Source organism: Mus caroli, unplaced genomic scaffold (genome assembly GCF_978045245.1).
Source record: "Mus caroli unplaced genomic scaffold, Mus_caroli_1 scaffold_22, whole genome shotgun sequence".
In the NCBI taxonomy this organism is placed as follows: domain Eukaryota; kingdom Metazoa; phylum Chordata; class Mammalia; order Rodentia; family Muridae; genus Mus; species Mus caroli.
The window spans coordinates 11187848-11207573 of NW_028227277.1; the positions used below are offsets into that span (position 1 = coordinate 11187848).

The window sequence follows — 19726 nt, forward strand, 5'->3', positions numbered from 1 at the left end:
TTCCAATATTCCCCTACACCCTTCCCCGTCCTTGCTCTCCAGCCCACCTACTCCCAACTCCTGTCCCTGGCAGTACTCTGTACTGAGGCATATAACCTTCTCAAAACCAAGGGCCTCTCCACCCACAGATGGCCTACCAGGTTATCCCCTGCTACATATTCAACTACAGACACAAGCTCTGGAGGTACTGGTTAGTTCATAATTTGTTCCTTATTTAGGGTTTCAAATCCCCTCAGCTCCTTGGGTACTTTCTCTAGCTCCTCCATTGGAGGCCATGTGTTCCACTCAATAGGTGACTGTGAGCATCTACTTCTGTATTTGTCAGTCATTGGACTAGCCTCACACAAGGCAGCTTCAGAGTCCTGTTAGCATAATCTGTATGTCAAGATTTTTAAGCTCTACTAAAAACAAAACAAACAAACCAACAAAAAAACAAAAAAAAATACTATTTATGTTCATTAAAAAAACTAATAGTGATATATTATTTTAAAATATCATACAGTTAATATATTTGGAGTTACTTAAAATTTATATTGAGAAAAATGTATTTTCAGTATTGCTGCAGACAAACATCTACATAAGACTATTCAATTGATTGTTGTTTTAGATCAAAAAAACTTTATAATATTCATTTTATTGTTACAATATTTTATACATATTAAGGAACATGATAAAATATGAAAGGTTTAATATGTTTTGAGTGGGCATCAGCTAGAGGAGTTGTGGTACAAAAGAAAAATAAGAATGTGATGTAAGTCTGTTTACCTAAAATATGCTTTTAGATGTTAACAAATTCAGACAAATTGAAATTATGTATATTTTCTTATCATAATGCATTAAAACTTAAATCAAAACTATTTCTAGAACTGGTGGGATTGCTCAGCAGTTAGGAGCACTGGCTAATCTTTTACAGTTCCTGAGTTAAATTCTCAGCAAAAACATGGTGGCTTACTACCATTTATAAAGTGTTCTGATGCCGCCTTCTGTCATGTAGGTGACCACATAAACAGAGCACTCACACATTTTAATAATGATAGACTTAAAAACTTTAAAATGTTTCTATTATTGTTTATTATTATTATTATTATTATTATTATTATTATTATTATTATGCCTAACTTCTTCCTTCCATTTCTTTCCACCAAACCAGCCCATATATCCCTCTTTGGTCTTTTTTAAAGTTATAGCCTTTTTGAAAAACTAATATACAAGTAGGAAAACATTGAAAGTAAATGGGCAGAATGCCCTAGGATGCCTGAAATACACACTAGTCTAGTTTAAAAAAAGAAAAGAAAAACTAGCTATTAAGAGCATCTCTTGGTTCGGCAGTAGTGGTTCATGCCTGCATTTAGGAGGCAGAAGCCAAATATTTCTGAATTCAAGGCCAGCCTCTTATAAGTTCCAGGAAAATCAGGGCTACAGAGAGAAACCCGGTTTAGAAAAATAATAATAATAATAATAAATAAAACAAAAAACAAAAACAAACAAACAAAAAAAAAAGCACCTGTTCTATGCAGAGGACGGGGCGCAAAGAACCCACATAGTGGCTCACAATTTGTGCACAGTCACATTTTCAGAGAATCAGTGCTCTCTTCCAGCCTCTGTATGCAACAGAGGCATAAGTGAGAGAGAGGGACTGCCCAGTCAAGCACATAAGTGAGAGAGAGGGCCTGCAAGGCCTAATGTATGAGTGAGAGAGAGGGTTGGGCTGCCTAGAACATAAGTGAGAGAGAGGGCCTGAGAGGCTAAGCACATAAGTGAGAGAGAGGGCCTGCACTGCCTAGCACACTCTTTTAATCCAGCTCAATACTAGGAAGGTGGAGACAGGAGGGTACCAGAGGTTGTAGGGATTCTAGATGCTCCTTTCTGAACTCTTAGGACAGCATAGACTCTTCTGGTTTGCATATGTACATGCAGAAGTCCACAGCATTAAATGCTTACGCACATAAATAAATAAAATCCAAAAATGCTTACAAGAGCCTCTACAGTTGAAATTAACTAGTGTCATTTGCAGTGTTTCATATGTTACACATTTGTTCAAGTTTTTCAAGTTTGTAAGGGCTTATCAACCTATAAATAGGAAATCATTTGTCTTAAAGCCAGTAGATTATTCCCACCTCCTGAAAACTCCCTTCAAAATGATGGTACCTGGTACTCCATGTAAGCATGCGCAGAGTATATTCAGCCAATCAGCACAGACCTTGGGTGAGACCTTTTTTGTCCATTTGGCATCACAAAGGGTCCTTAGAGACCTCCATCGGGGCCTGGCTCCTGACAATGTTTTTTTTTTTTTTTTTTTTTTTTTTTTTTTCCTTTGAGGATCTGAGCACGGAAGGGTGCTGTTGGAAGGTGTTCTCCTTTTAGATGATCTGTAAGTGATAGTTGGCTCTGATCATGGTTGTTGGACAGTTAATTGAGGTGTTACGGGGTGGGGCATCTCAGGCCCAGGTGGCCATTATGTGAGGAAAAGGCTCCTCATAGTCATTTCCTCTGGGATCTGAGGGTGAATGGAAGGTGGAGGACCGTATTCATGGAAGAGGATTGAACAGGTCAGGGGCATAGAGGATTGGGAACCCTTTGAAGAGAAAAGCTTGGGGCCTTGGGATAGGATCAGAGAGCCGGCTGCAGGACTAGGTGTTGGGGGCCGGGAGCCATGGGTGAGAAGTCTTGGCGCTTGTCCTGTGTGCTGTTCAGGATCCATTGGAAACACACTGAGGATTCCTCCCTCCTCGTTGTCTTGTCTACGGTGTGTTCCTTTGATATACACTTTATGGACATGGCAGACAGTAGAGTTGTATAAGAAGAATGAATGAAAAGAAGAAGAGGAGATATTGCAAGAGATTCATAAGTCAACTGGGATGGATTCTGACCACGGACCCTCCCATCTTAATTGCCCATTTATTGGGATTAAAGACTTGCACTACCATGTTCAGCTTTTTCTCTCAATTTTATTTCTGTAGGATGGGATCTATCTTTGTAGTTCCGGCTGCCCTGTCTTGGGCTGGCCTCGAACTTACAATCTTCAGATGTTTAAAATTCTCGGCTTCCCCAAATCCCCATTTTCTCCAATATAAGGCCTTTATGTTTGGGTGGTGGTGATGAGTGTTTCTTGTAGACTAAGCGTTGGGCCTTTTTGATATGAACATAAAGTTACCATGTTCGTTATCTTTCTGGATAGAATTGTGAGTTTACCTTAGACTGAGATAAACTGATAAACAGAATTGCTTGATTATGTTTTGTTTAAAAAGAATGTATGGGAGATAGGACCAAAATTCAGATGCCTCAAAGATTACAGGCGAACAAATTTTGCTCATCGTTTTCTGGAAGGAGGAGAGGAATCACATATTGAAGTGTGGCCAGGTTATGTCTTTTTTAAACTGAGAAATGGCAGATCGTTAACTTTGATTCTGAAGGAGTTTTTTTTTTTTTGTTTTTTTTTTTAATAAGTTAAAGAAGTTTTTGAAACAAGTTGTGAGGGAAAGGGACATGATAAAAAGGATACATGGTACATGGAGAAAATGTTCCGGGGAAGTATATATATATATGTGTGTGTGTGTGTGTGTGTATGGTATATGTGTGTATGTGTGTGTGTTTGTATGTGTGTATGTGTATATTTGTGTATATACACACACACACATATATATGCATTACCATAATGAATATGTATACAGAACTCTCTGATAAAGACAAATGATTAAAAATACTATATGTTAAAAAACAAAAGAAATGATCTTTCATTGAGCTAAGATAATTATTTGACTTTTTGTCATTTTAATTATTTAAATGATACCTTTTATTCAGATAACTAAGTTCTTTTTTTTCCTTTTAATTTTTATTTTTTTTAAACTAAGAGGACTATTAAGTTCTTAAGAGAAGAATGGCACTTAAGAAAATGATGGTGATACCAAAGGAAGGTTACTTATTACTTTTGGACTGTGATGATGAAGAAGATGACATAAGTGTTTCACAGGAGTCTCTTACTAAAGGTATAGCATATCCAGTGTTGGGCATTAATTGTGTCCTGCATTTCATTAGACCTTTACCTAGTCTCCTAAAATGGAAGAAATCTTTGTTAAGAGTTTTCATAGACTTCATTTCTAAATTTAACTATATTTATCTATTCTTATACACGAGTTTTAGCAGCACATATACCTACTCTTGAAACTATAGTCACAATATGTTGAGAAACAATAACTTGCTATGATTTTGCCCCAGGAAAAAACCTGAACATAGTTCCTATAATATGTTTGCCATACATGAATTTATTTCATAAAACCTGCAAATAAATTATTTCATTTCTTTTTCTATTATATACTTACTTTATTTACATTTCACATGTTATCCCCTTTTATACTTTCCCTTCCAAAAATTCCCTGTCCTCTCCCCTCTCCCCCTGCTCCCCAACACACCCACTCCCAATTCCTAGCCCAGGCATTTCCCAATACTGGGGCATAGGATCTTTATAGGAACAAGTGGCTCTCCTCCCATTGATGACCAACTAGTCCATCCTCTGCTACATATGCAACTGGGTCCATATGCCCCACAATTTATTATCTTTGATTGGTGGTTTAGTCCCAGACAGAGAATTGTGGGGGTACTTGTTAGTTTATGTTTTTTTTTTTTCCTCCTAAGTTCCTGCAAACTCTTAAGCTCCTTGGGTACTTTCTCTAGCTCCATATTTGGGGACCCTGTGCTCAGTCCAATGGATGTCAATGAACATCCACTTCTTTATTGGTCAGGCACTGGCAGTTCCTCTCAGGAGACAACTATATCAGTCTCATGTCCCCAAGCTCTTGGTGCATCTTCAATAGTATCTGGGTTTGGTGGCTGTTTATGGGATGGATCCCCAAGTGAGGCAGTGTATGGATTCGTTCAGTCTAAGCTCCAAACTTTGTCTCTGTAACTCCTCCCATGGGTATTTTGTTCCCCATTCTAAGAAGGAACAACATAATCACATTTTAGTCTTTCTTCTTGAGTTTCATGGGTTTTGCAAATTTTACCTTGGTCATTCTGGGATTCAGGGATAATATCCATTTATCAATGATTGCATATTATGTGTGTTCTTTTGTGATTGGGTTATCTCACTTAGGAAGATATCATCCAGATCCATCCATTTGTCTAAGAATTTCATTAAATCATTGCTTTTAATAGTTGTGTAGTAATTCATTATAGAGAAATTACCAGATTTTCTATATTGATTCTTCTAAAGAGAGTCACCTGATTTCTTTTCAGATTCTTGTTATTATACATAAGGCTGCTCTAAACATAGTGAAGCATGTGTACTTATTACAAGTTGGAACATCTTCTGGGTATATGCCCAGGAGGACTATTGCTGGATCTTCTAGTAGAATTATGTCCAATTTTCTGAGGAACCACCAGACTGATTTCCAAACTGGTTGTAACAGCTTTCAAATCCACCAGCAATGGAGTGTTCATATTTCAACACATTCTCGCCAGCATCTGCTGTTATCTGAATTTTACATCTTAGCCATTCTGACAGGTGTGAGGTGGAATCTCTGGGTTATTTTGACTTACATTTCCCTGATGATTAAGGATGTTGAATATTTTTTAGGTGCTTCTAAATCATTCAGTATTCCTTAGTTGGGAATTATTTGTTTAGCTCTGTCCCAGTTTTTAAAAATAGGGCAAATTGATTTTCTGGAGTCCAGATTTTTGATCTCTTTATATGTATTAGATATTAGACCCCTATCTTATTTAGGATTGGGAAAGATTTTTTTTCCCAATCTGTTGGATGCAGTTTTGTCCTCTTGATAGTGCCCTTGACCTTACAGAAGCTTAGCAATTTTATGAGGTTCAATTTTTCCATGTTTAATCTTGCAGCACAAGCCATTGCTGCTCTTTTTTTTTTTTTTTCTTTTCATCAAGAATTTTCCCCCTTTTCCCATGTTCCATGCTCTTCCCCACTTTCTTCTCTATAAGTTTCAGTGTCTCTGGTTTTATGTACAGTTCCTTGATCCACTTAGACTTGAGCATTGTACAAGAGATGAGAATAGATCAATATGGCTTCTTCTACATGCTAACTGTCGATTGAGCCAGCACCACTGTTTGAAAATGCTGTCTTCATTCCACTGGATTGTTTTAGCTCCTTTGTCAAAGATCAAGTGTCCATATGTGTGTGGGTTTATTTCTCTGTCTTCAGTTCTATTTCATTTATCTACTTGTCTATCATCACTCTACCTGTACCATGCCATTTTTATCACAATTGCTCTGTAGTACAGCTTGAGTTCACGCATGGTTATTCCACAAAAGGTTCTTTTATTGTTGGGGATAGTTTTTCCTATCTTAGGGTTGTTTTTTGTCTTGTTTTGTTTTTGTTTTTGTTTGTTTGTTTTTTTTTTTTTGTTTTGTTTTGTTTTGTTTAATTTCAGGTGAATTTGCAAATTGCCCTTTCTAACTCAGTGAAGAATTAAGTTGGTATTTTGATGGGGATTGCATTGAATCTATAGATTCCTTTTGGTAGGACAGCCATTTTTACTCTATTAATCCTTCCAATCCATGTGCATGGGCTATCTTTCCATCTTCTGAGATCTTTTTTGATTTCTTTCTTCAGAGATTTGAAGTTTTTATCATATGTATTTTTCTCTTCATAAGTTAGATTCACCAAGGTATTTTATATTATTTGTGACTATTGTGAAGGGTGTTTTTTTGTTTGTTTGTTTTTTGTTTAGTTTGTTTTTCATCCTGCTTTTCCTTTGTGTAGAAAAAGGCCATTGACTTGAGTTAATTTTATATTCAACTACAGCACTGAAGTTGTGTATCAGGTTTAGGATTTCTCTGGCAAATTTTTGGGTCACTGATACATGCTATCATATCATCTGGAAATAGTGATATTTTGACTTCTTCCTTTCCAATTTCTATTCATTTGTTCTCCTTTTGTTGTCTAATTACTCTGGATAGGTCTTCAACTACTATATTGAATAGGTAGGGAGAAAGTGGGCAGACTTGTCTAGTCCCTGATATAGTGGGATTGTTTCAAGTTTCTCACCATTTAGTTTAATGCTGGCTACTGGTTTGCTGTCCATTGCTTGTTTTATGCTTAGATATGGGCCTTGAATTCCTGATCTTTCTTGGACTTTCATTATAAATGGGTGTGCATTTTGTCAAATACTTTCTCAGCATCTAATGAGATGAGCATGTTGATTTTGTCTTTGAGTTTATTTCTATAGTGGATTAATTTGATGGATTTCCATATATTAAACCATCCCACGGATGAAGCCTACTTGACCATGATGGATGATCGTTTTGATGTATTCTTTAATTCGGTTTGCAAGGATTTTATTGAGTATTTTTGCTTTGATATTCATAAGGGAAAATGGTCTGAAGTTTCCTTTCTTCATTGGGTCTTTGTATCATTTGAATATAATTGTAATCTGGCTTCATAGAATAAACTCAATAGTATTCCTTCTCTTTTGATTTTGCATAATAGTTTGAAGAATATTGGTATTAGGTCTCCATGTGTAAGACCCCCGAAACTGGACCTCCACTGAAACCCATTCAAGTCAAGGAATGAGCTGGCCAGCACCCCAATGACTCAAGAGAAAACTATACCTGATGCAAACAGAAAGAGGTTTTATTATCAGCTAGCTGAGGACAAACTCCTTCCACCATGCAGGGCAGGGGAGTTTGACCCTGAGCTGTGACAGAAGGGGGCTTTTAACAGCTGGCTGAGGAATTGGGATGAAAGTTCAGAAGAGTTGGGGACAGATGGGAGGAGTTGGGAGAAGAGTTGGGAGGAGTTGGAAAGAGTTGGGAGGAATGTTGTTCTCTGCCCGGATGTCTTTTGTAAAGTTACAATTATCACATCTCTGGCTGTAAGGCTCAGAAACAAAAAGGCTTTTTGCAGGATATAAATAACAAACAGCTTCTTTTTGACTGCATTTGTAGAGATCAGGGACAACAAGCTTGGGGAATATCCAGGGGCTTTACCTTACAGGGAGAACCGCTCTAAGTTGGAGTCTCACATTCCCCACTTCTTCTAGTACATAGTCCTAATCTTAAAACTAGGAAAAATAACCGCTAGCCCAGCTGCCAAACAAAGCCAGCATGAGGTCACAGCTCTAGGATTTGTAACCTTGAGAGCCTCAAAATGCACTTGAATGAGACAAAAGTTTCTCTTGCCGTGGTACGAGGGAGAGAGGAGGTTCCTGTGCACTGCCTGGTGAATGTGAGCAGCACTGGGCCAGTGAGCCATGGTGGGCTGGATGTAGGAGCCCAGCACATGCTGGAGTAGTGGTGGTGGGGCTTGCCAAAAACAGCAGGTAGGTGTTTTTTGTTTGTTTGTTTGTTTTTGGTTTTTTTGGTTTGTTTGTTTGTTTTTTGTTTTTTTTGTTTTATTTTTCAGCAATTCCAAGGCATTCTTCTGACCAGTTCTAGGGTCTATAATCGAGCTAGCAGGGGTTCAGAAAAAGGAAGATCAGGGTCAAACTTTCCCCTGCTTCTGTTAAGGAAGGTGGTCCCCAATTGAGGAGTTGGAAGGGTGTAAGTTTAAATTTCCCTGTGGTGTTCCATACGCACAATGTCTCTAAAGCCAATTTAGTCAAGGTTTCTTTTAATTCTCTATTCATCTGCTCTACCTGTTCTGATATCTGGGGTCTATAGGGACAATGTAACTTCCAATCGATCCCCAATTTTCTGGCTAACCCTTGACTTACCTGGGCAAAGAAGGAGGGGCACTTGATTGATGAAAGTACCTTAGGGATGCCAAATGATGGGGACATTTCCTCTAATATCTTCTTTGCCACAACATTGTCGGTCTCCTTCTTAGTGGGGAAGGCTTCGACCAAGCCTAAAAAGGTGTCTATAAAAAGTAATAGATATTTATTACTGTACTTGGCGAAATTAACTTCAGTGAAATCTACTTTTCAGAATGTACCAGGCCGTCACCTCTTAACCCCCCTCTGGGGAGCATTATTCTGGTGCCTGACATTCGTGAGGGCACAGGCTTGGCATTCATTAACAAACTCCTGGGCAACATCTGGCAATCTAGTAACATAGTAGTTTGAGCTCTTAACAATTTTTTTAGCTTCTAAGTTTCCAAGTGGGGGAGCCTGTGTAGATTGGCTACATATTGTAACCATTCTCTGGTGGGCAGGATCCAGTGACCATCTTGGGTCTTAGCCACTCCTTGGGTAGTATATACACATATCTCAGGTATTTTTTTCTGTTCTTGATCTTCTAGACTGTAGTCCAAGCCTGCATCTTTGAGTTTATAATGGTTTTTAAGTTCTTTATTTTTTTTTCCTAGGGCCGCATGTTTGGCAGCAAAGTCAGCCATCTGATTTCCCTTCACTATGGCATCATGACCTTTTTGGAGATGGGTCCAATGTATGATGGCCAGTTAGTTTTTTTTTGAAAGTGTTTGGCTTCTAATAGGTTCTAGATTTCTTTTTTAGTTTTAATATCTTTCCCATCAGATGTGAGTAACTCCTGTTTTCTATAGATTGCCCCATGTATGTGAGCAGTGGTGAAAGCATACTTGCTGTCTTTGTAGATATTGATGTTTTTCTCTTTGGCCAGCTGCAAGGCTTGGGTGAGTGTGATTAGCTCTTCTCCCTGGGCTGTCATTCCTTCAGGCAAGCTGCTGTCCCCGATGTTTTTTTTTTTTTTTTTTCATTGACCACTGCTGCCCCAGCTTTTCTTTTACCTTCAACCAAAAAGCAGATACCATCTGTGTACCAGTTAGGGCAGCCTGACCATGGCTGGTCAGTGAGGTCTTTCTTAATTTCAGTTTTTTTCTGCCAGGATGTCTATACCTTGGTGCACTTGTAGGAAGTCGTCAGCTTCCTGCAGCAATGTGGCAGTATTCAGGATAGGAGGGGGTGCAAACTATACTCTTTCAGTCAGTTAAAGGCTCTGTTAATGGGTCCTGTGAGCAATAGTCATCCAGCAATCAGGCAGCTATCTAATGATGCTTTCTAAGGCATGTGATATAGGGGCTAATACTATAGTTCATTGACCTAGAGTCAGTTTGTCAGCCTCTTTGAGAAATACTGACACAGCAGCAGCGATAACTTTTAAGCAAGATGGTCATCCACTGGCCACTGGGTCTATTTTTTTTTTTTTTTTTAACAATTGGGCCACAGGTCGTTTCTATTTCCCCAGATCTTGGGTCAGGACCCATCTCACTATTTCTGCTGTTTGGTCTACATAGAGAATGAAAGGCTAGGTCAGGTCTTGCAGGACTAGAGCTGATGCACTAAGCAAGATTTTTTAATCTCTTTAAAGGCTTCCGGTGTTTGGGGGTCCATGAGAAAGTCACAGTCTAAGTCAAAGTCGAAGGGGGTATGGTAGAGAGTGCCAGGGTGGCAAAGCCTGGCTTTTTAACTGGTAGCAACAGAGTATTCCAGGAAGACTGACAAGGGACCAAATCACCAAGTTCTAAGAGACTATGAATGTGAGGTCTGACGCCCTCTTGGGCCTCTTTGCTCATGGGGTATTGTTGTATCAGTTTCCAGTGTCACAAGGATGGGGTGCACCCTCTTTGTCTCTCTTATATCCCAAGTCTCTTCCCAGCATTTAGGATATCTCCCTTACCTGGTCCCTTCTAATACTTTTCTTGACAGGGATTGAGGCTCATGTAATCTATATTCTTCTTCTAATTTTAAAGTTCAAATTATAGAGATAGAGGCTTGCCAAGGGATTGAAGTTCCTTCAAAAGAAAAGCTTATTTGGACTTTTAAATTTGCTACTATGTCTCTTCTCAACAATGTGGTGGGGCATTCAGTAATGATGAGGAAGGAATGAGTTACTTGGCTTACTCCTAGATTAATTTTCTTATCAGTGGTCCAAGAGTCTTTTTGTTTGTGTGTGTATGTATTTTCAAGACAGGGTTTCTCTGTGTTGCCTTGGCTGTCCTGGAACTCACTCTGTAGACTAGGCTGGCCTGGAACTCAGAAATCCGCCTGCCTCTGCCTCCCAAGTGCTGGGATTCAAGGCGTGTGCTACCACCCAAGGCGAGAATGGTTTCTGAACAGTAGCCCCAATTACTTCGTTTTTCTGGTTACTCAATTTCTCCACTGACTTTGTCAGGACTGAAAAAACAGCTCTGATATCAAGAAGGGAAGCCATAGGGGTCTCTTTCACAGTTAGGGTTACACTAGTCTCAGGGAATGGGTCTGTGCCCCATATACCCTAGTCATCATCCTCTGGAGTAAGGACTTAGTTGTTCTGATATCTGTCTCTTTCATGGCACAGTCTCTTGCCCAGTGTCCCTTTTCTTTACAGTACCAACATTGGTCATTATGTAGAGGTGGTCGTAAAGGTCCTATCGAGTTTTGAGGTCTTTTTGGCCCTGTGTTGCCCAGGTACCCTGTCTGCCTTCTCCCTCCAACTTTTTTATAAACTTCCTTATCACTTGCAAATGTATCCAAAATCCTATTTAAAATTCTTGCCTGCCTTCCATCTCATCTACTTTCTCTTGCCTCAGCTGCTCTCTATTCTCTTTCTGCTATTTCTTTTTAGTCTCTCTCTTATGGTACACTTTCTGCCTCCTTAACCAGATCTTGCAAAGATAATGTTTACAGACTCTCGAGACACTGTAACATTCTCCTAATGGCAGAAGCAGACTGCCCAATGAAAGCCATGGCCACAGAGGCCTGCTGGCTCTCTGACATAAGGTCACAGGGAGTGTAATGCCTGTATGCTTCTAAGAGGCACTCTAGAAACTCTGCTGGTAGCTCCTTTTCCTCTTGTAGGATCCCTCTTACCTTGGCCACATTGCTGGGTTGTCTGTCAGCTCCTCTCATTCCTGGTAATGTATCCCTGCGCCAAACTGTCAACTGCTCACTACCTTCAGGCCTGTTAGGGTACCAGTCAGTATGTGTCAGAGGCGGAAGCATGCATCTATTTCATTTGGAAGTTGTGTCAGCCATCCATTTGCCCCCAGCACATTCATTCTTACCTCCAGCAGAATCCTTTTCTTCTCCTGTGTGATAAAAATAACCCTTAAAAGCTGTTGACAGTCATCCCAAGTGGTCTGATGAGAGAACATGAGAGATTTCATAAGGGTAGAGGGGTTTTCAGAGAAGGCAGCATGATTTGCATTCCAATTATAGACATCAGAGAAGGAAAAAGACCAGTAATGAAGAGGCTGCAGTTCCGGGGTCTGCTGGAGTAGGCCATAAGTAACTAAAGTCAGCAAGGTTGTTGAGTCTGGTCTCTCTGGGCTCCATGCTCATTTGTCTTGTGTTCCAGCAGCTGGTCCCTCCCCCGTGTTTCCAGTGGTACCCTGGTGAGGTATCTGGGAGAGACCGGTTAGTGATATGAGGGTGTGGTGTTACAATATTCTGGAGGTTCTTCTATCTCTGGATAGATCTTGGGAGGAGCCAAGGGTTGCAGTTCACCCCCCAACATATTTATCTTAGGGTTTTGTTTTTGTTTTTGTTTTTGTTGTTGTTGTTGTTTTTTTTTTTTTTTTGTTTTTTTTTTTTTTTTTTTTTTTTTTTTTTTTTGGTGAGTGGTGGAAAGCTAGGACTCGGGAGTCCAGCTTTTTCTTCTGAACCCAAGGCTTCAACCAAGATGGGGTCAGGGGGGGCTTCCTGCGTGGAAATTTCCGAGATGCAAATGTAGGGTGCTTGTTCTGGTTGAGACCCTAGTCTCTTCTGTGCAACAACATCTTTAACTGCAGAAATCACAATCAGTTCAATAGTGCCCTCTGTTGGCCAACTAACACCAAAAGCCGGCCATTTCGTTGAGAAGAAAGTTCTCCAAAATCTCTTTCTGACATCTACAAACAGACTGTGAATCCAAGTCGTAATTTCAGTTCAATTCTCAAGAGTCAGTCCAAGAGGAGTGCTAATAGTCTGTCCCATCATCAGAGTCACATAAAGGGAGACAAACACTATATATATATATATATATATATATATATATATATATATATATATATATATATATATAAACAGAAACAGACAGCTGAGTGAGCACATGCTCACTTGGCACCCAGTAACAGAAACAGACAGCCAAGTGAGCACACTCTCATTTGGCACCTCGAATGGAGATCTCCATGCATCCCTGGATCTCCCTCAGACCTCCTGGGACGTCTCCCAGTGCAGCAAGCAGTTATGACTAACATGTCTGTCAATATCCCTGCCCTCCATCCAGAACAGGGAGGTCTTTGCTCTCAGGAGTGCAGACAACTGCAAACCATAATGCTGAATTCAAACACAGCCGACAGACAAAGACATAGCAAAGACAGGATCCTACCTCCAAGTGGGGTCTCTGAGAACTGGGGTAGGCCTCCTGGTGTATGAGAACGCATATGTAAGACTCCCGAAGTTGGGCTTCCACTCATGTTCCAGAATGAGCTGGACAGCAAACTCGAGAGATAATCACACCTGATGCAAACTGCAAGAAGTTTTATTATCAGCTAGCTGAGGATGAAGTCCTTCTACCGTACAGGGTGGGGATTTCAACCCCGGGTGGTGACAGTGGGGGGCTTTTAACAGCTAGCTGAGGAATTGGGAAGAGTTAGGAGGATAGCTAGGAGGAGGTGGGTAGAGTTGGGAGGAGTTGGGAGGAGTTGGGAGGAACTGGGTGCAGTTGGGAGGAGATGGGAAGAGTTGGGAGGAGTGTTCTTCTCTGCCCAGATGTCCTTTGTAAAATTACAATTATCACATCTCTGGCTGTAAGGCTCAGAAACAAAAAAGGCTTTTTGCAGGCTATAGTGAACAAAGAGCTTCTTTCTAACAGTATGTTTAGAGATTAGGGAAAACAAGCTTGGGGAAAGTCCAGGGGCTTTACCTTCCAGGGAGAAACGCTCTAAGTCGGGGTCTCACACATGAAGATCTGATAGAAATCTGATGGGTTCATCAGATCCTGGGCTTTTTTTGGTTGGGAGACTTTTAATGACTGCTTCTATTTCTTTAGGGGTTATGGGAGTAATTACAGGATTTATCTGATCCTGATTTCAATTTCGTACCTATTATCTGTCTAGATAAGTGTGCATTTTTTCCTTATTTCCTTATTTTCATTTTTTTTGAATACATGCTTGTTTAATAAGATTTGATCTGGATTTCCTAAGTTTCTGTTGTTATGGCTCCCTTTTCAATTCTGGTTTTGTGAATTTAGTTACTGTCCCTTTGCCCTGTAGTTAGTCTGGCTAATATTTTATCTTTCTTCTTGATTTTCTCAAAGAATCAGCTCCTAATTTGTTTGATTTGTGCGTGCGTGTGTGTGTGTGTGTGTGTGTGTGTGTGTGTGTGTGTGTGTGTGTGTGTGTGTGTGTGTGTGTAGAATTCCTTTGTTTCCATTTGGTTGATTTCAACCCTGAGATTGATTATTTCCTGCCTTCTACTCCTCTTGAGTGAATTTACTTCCTTTTGTTCTAGAATGTTTAGGTGTGCTGTCAACCTACTCCTGTATCCTCTGTCCAATTTTTATTTGGAGGCATTCATAGCTATGAGTTTCCTTCTTAGAACTGCTTTCATTGTGTCCCATAACTTTTGGTATGTTGCAGACTCATTTTCATTAAACTCTAAAAAGTCTTAAATTTATTTCTATTTCCTCCTTGCCCAAGTTATCACTCACTATATTGTTGTTCACCTACTATGTTTATGTGTGTTTTCAATTATTTATAACATTATTGAAAATCAACCTTAGTCCTTGGTGATCAGGTAGGATGCATGGGATTATTACAACATTTTTATATCTGTTAAGGCATGTATTGGGACTGATTATATGGAGAAGGCATCATGAAGTGCTGAGAAGAATGGGCATTATTTTGTTTTAGGGTAAAATGTTCTATAGATATCAACTAATCTATTTGTTTCATAACTTCTGTTAGGTTCGCTGAGTCCCTTTCTAATTTTTGATTCCAGTATCTGTCTATTAATGAGGGAGGGGAGTTCCGCTATTATTGTCTTGGGTACAATGTGTGATTTGAGCTCTACTAAAGTTTCTTATAGGAATGTGAATGCCATTGCATTTGGTGTATAAATGTTCAGAATTGGGAGTTCATCTTGGTAAATTTTAACTTTGATGAATATGAAGTGTCCCTCCTTGTCTTTTTTGATAACTTTGGGTTGAAAATCAAATTTATTTGATATTAGAATTGCTACTCAAGCTTGTTTCTTTGGACCATTTCCTTGGAAAATTGTTTTCCAGCCTTTTACTCTGAAGTAATATCTGTCTTTGTCCCTGAGGTTTGTTTCTGGTGTGATGGGTCTTGCTTACACATCCAGTCTGTTAGTCTATGTCTTTTTATTGGTGAATTGAATCCCCTCATATTAAGAGATACTAAGGAAAAGTCTTTGTTGCTTCCTGATATTTCGGTGGAATTTTTTCATGTAGCTATCTTCTTTTATGTTTGTTTCAAGATAAATATCTTGCTTTTTCGAGAGTGTAATTTTCCTCCTTATATTGGAGTTTTCCCTTTATTATCCCTTGGAGGGCTGGGTTTGTTCAAAAATATTGTGTAAATATTTTTTTTTATGGAATACCTTCTTTTCTCAACATATGGTAAGATATTTTTGCTGTGTATTATAGCCTTGGCTGGCATTTCTGTATGATATATGCCCAGGATCTTATGGCTTTCATAGTCTCTGAGGTCAAGTTAGGTATAGTTCTGATAAGTCTTCCTTTATAAGTTACTTGAATTTTCCCATATTGCTTTTAATATTCTTTCTTTCTGTTCTTTTTCCTTTTTTTTTTTTTTTTTGCATTTGATGTTTGGATTATTATATGATGGCAGGAATTTCTCTTCTGGTCTAAACTATATGGATTTTTGTAGGCTTCTTGTATATTCATGGGAAACACTTTTTTTAGATTAGGGAAATTTTCTTCTATAATTTTGATGAATATACTCACTGTCCCTATAGTTTGGAAAAATTACTTTTCATCGATACCTATTATCCTTAAGTTTCATCATCTCTTTGTGTCCTGGATTTCATCGATGTAATTATTTCCTTTCTAAAATCTCTTTCAAAAACTCACATGGGCAGTTTCTTGAGAGAAATTCAAATCGTTAGTACATTATTAACTATTACTTATATAGCATCCATTCAAATGATTCTATTTTCTCTTGTCAATACAGTAAAGAAGAGCCCAACATTTGACAAAGATGAGAATATATCGACTCACGTAAAAAAGGATGGAGATATGGGGTAAAATTTTCAATAGAGTATTTCAATAGAGTTCAATAGAGTACTTCATAAGTAGTGTTTGTGATCCCTTCACTGGAGAAGTAGATTCAGGAAGATGAACAATTCAAAGTCAGACACTGCTATATGTTGTGTTCAAGCCCAGATTGAGGTCCTTGAGACATTGTGATCACAAACACATAGCAACTCATACAGTAGGACCACCTGCATGAGATCTTCCCAGATAAACACAAAAAGAAAAGGAAAAACATCAAAAGAATAAGAGGGTGGCCATCTGGGAAGAAGAAGGGTCTCAGCAAGAGTCGTAGAGGTATGAATAAACTACTGTGGGGTGTAAATGTATGAATTGTAAAAAGTAAGTCATGCAAGCTCACTTTGGTAGTCCACCATGTATTTTATATGTATATGTCATTTGTTCCGAACCAAACATATATTTATTATAAATAATTAAAAGAAGGTTATGTTTAAAGTTTCTGTGGGGAAGAAAAATGTCCTACCAGTTCACGATATTTCTTACATTAATTTTTATATTCCTTTCTTAACAGAGGTGAACTAGACAGTATGTTGGATAAATCTGGAGGTATGTGTTTTTGGAGGTTTTTGCCTGGATTTTGAAGAGGTCAGAAGAGGGAATCAGATCTCTATAACCCCTATACCATAGGGGATAATTTTAGATTTCACAGTAATTGTAGTTCTCTTTAAAACCCATATGAGATGACTTCTCAACCAACATTCAGAATGAATGATTAGCTGAAGGTGTAGCTCAGTGGTAAAATACCATGTAAAAGTTATGAGTTTCATCTTCAGTGGGCAAAACAAAAAAAGAAAAAAACAAAAACAAAACAAAACAAAACCCAACCAACCCAACAAATTAACAAAAAAACTACCAAACAAACAAAACTCTGCAATAAGCCTCTCAAATGAAATGTTAGTTTGTGCAGTTTTCCAAATCAACTTCAGATTGTAAAGTGAGCAAGAAACCCAATTTCTTGTTGTACGGAAATGAGCAAAACCAGCATTAAGCATTTTAGGAGCCTAAACTTAGGCATGATTAGAGAGAGAGAAAGAGAAAAAGAAGAGAGTGGCTACAAGCTCTTTTGGTAAAGCGCTTGCCTTGAAAGTATATGGAGTTAAGGTGGGGACATAGAATCCACTTAAAAAATGCAGGCTGCAACCCAGTGTTGAGTAGGTAGAGACACCTTGCTGGCTAGCAAGGCTAGTGGCATTGGTGAGCTGCAGATTCTGAGAGACCATGTCTCAAGTTTTAAGTTAGGTCAGCTAGTGATGTCACATGCCTTAACTCCAGCAATTGGGAGGCAGAGGCAGGGAGATTTCTGAGTTTGAGGCCAGGTTGGTATACAGGGTGAGTTCCAGGACAACCAAGGCTATACAGAGAAACCCTGTCTTGAATAAAAAAATAAAATAAAAGTAAGTTGGAATATGATTAGAATGCAGTAGATGTCTATTTGTGGCCTTCTTGTGCACACTCATACTGAAATATATACACATCATTTTTTTGCCGAAACTCTTTTTAAGATTTACACAATCCAGTAAAATTATGGTGTTTTTTCTATTTCTTGAAATAGATAATATTAAGAATGTGTCATAATTTTATGATCTCTCCTGTATAGTAAAAATGAACATCTAACGAGAGACATGATCCAGCACACCTTAAAACATGCAAAGGACAGGGATGGAAAGATGGCTTAGAAATTAAGAGCACTTGTTGTTCTTGGACAGAACCAAGTTTTAGTTCCTAGTACCCACAAAATGGCTCACAACCATTTTTAATTCTATATCCAGGGGTTTTGGAATTCTCTTCTAGTTTCTATGAACAACATACATGCAGGTTGTATAAATACAAACACGCAAAAACACATTACATAAAAAATAAAACAATTTAAATTACAATCAAGAGGCCCTTCATCTGAAAAAAAAAAAGTAGGAGAGTCTTTTTAGGGGTTCATTTATTTTAACTTTCAAGTTAGTATTGCAAACTTGGAAAATGGAAAGCCTCTGGGTATTAGTAGCAGCTAAAATACTACCTCCCTTTTGCTGCTTGGATGACAGATGAGTGATAGAGCCTAACTCGCCCTTAGTACACATGTGAAAACACGGCCAATCAGCAAGGGGCTTTGCTGAGATTGCTTTCCTGCTTTCCAAACCCTGTTACCCAGTATGCTTTGTAGTGGTCATGAAGCCCAGTTCTTGAGGAAGAAATGTGCGTGAGGAAGCATGGTAGGGAGAAGTCTCACTGGAGGTAGTCAATTGTCTGTTGAAAGATGGTTAATCCTGTTTGAGCTGGAGGTCTGTGTTGGGATGAAGGTGGAAGGGTGGACATGTTACTTCAGGAGTAAGGAGAGGAGGTGACTCTCACTGGACTCAGGAAGGTACTGCTTCCAAGTTCACAATTGACTTTCCCATCAGCATCTGCTGAGAAAAACAGAGAACTACTTCACTAAGGGCAGGAGTTTGCACAGAATAGCTCCTAGCAGAAAGCAGGAATGCCAGGGTATTTCAGACCCTGAAAGTTTACTTGGGGCCTGGAGATGTGAGGTGTGAGTAAACTGGATGTCAGTTAGTGGCACTAACAGACTAAAACCTTCTTTTTGCTGCTGCTGCCCAACAGGAATTCATTATAAATAAACTAAAGACCAGTCTTCATTTTCTTCTACCTGTTGTTAAAATGCCAGATTGTTGAAATTTCTATATATAGTCTCCAAACTGCCTCAAAATACAGAGGCTGCTCTCAGCCTCAGAAGTACTTGGACTTCAGACATAATTTAGGCCAGGCAGTTTTTATTTATATGTTGTTTTGGTTTAGGGAAGTAAGCTGTAACTCTATATCTCAGGATTGTCTGAATCCTCAATTGCAGCTTGGACTGGCCTTGAACCTAAAGTCCTCATCCTTACAAATGTACCTGGACCTGAGGAAACATGTATATTTTATTTTTTTATATTTAATTTTTTTATCCTTTTTTTTTCATTGTTGAAGTTTGAAACCAGTACTTCTTGCTGTAGCAGTAAAATAATTGTCCAACCAGGAAGAACTTTATATTTTAGATCTGCTTTAGGTTTGTATTGTGATGAAAAAGATTGAGGAGCTTGGTTGTGATAAAAGCAAACATGATTTCATTTGGAGACTGAGATGCAGAGACATTTACTCTAATTTATCAAAAACTTAGCAGGGATGGTACCAAAATTTAGATCATCCTGAGATTACATATAAACCTACTTGAAGTCACAGTTAAAGCCATCATTGTGTGTGTGTGTGTGTGTGTGTGTTTGTGTCTGTGTGTGTCTGTGTTTATTTACATTTCAAATATTAGCCTTTTCCTGATTTCACCCCAGAAAGTTTCTATTCTATTTGACCCTCCCTGTGCTTCTATGAGCATATTCTCTCAACCAACCACTCCCACATTTCTACTGTGGCAGTTGCCTGCACTGGGGCATACAGCCTTCACAGGATCACAGGACCAAGGACCTCTTCTCTCACTGATGTCTGACAATGCCATCCTCTAATATATATGTAGCTGGAATCATGGGTCTCCCTCTTTGTTTGGTGGCTTAGTCCCTGGGTGCTCTGGGGCTTACTTGTTTCATATTGA

At 38.9% G+C, this 19726-nt stretch overlaps 1 long non-coding RNA gene across 1 annotated transcript; it reads left to right on the forward strand.

Annotated features, from left to right (window-relative positions):
- Positions 1 to 2316: 2316 nt before the first annotated feature.
- On the forward strand, positions 2317 to 16699 carry LOC147000061 (uncharacterized). The gene is made up of 4 exons (XR_015046267.1): positions 2317 to 2371; positions 3852 to 3986; positions 16052 to 16121; positions 16664 to 16699. It is a non-coding gene; the product is annotated as an uncharacterized LOC147000061 (long non-coding RNA).
- Positions 16700 to 19726: the final 3027 nt, after the last annotated feature.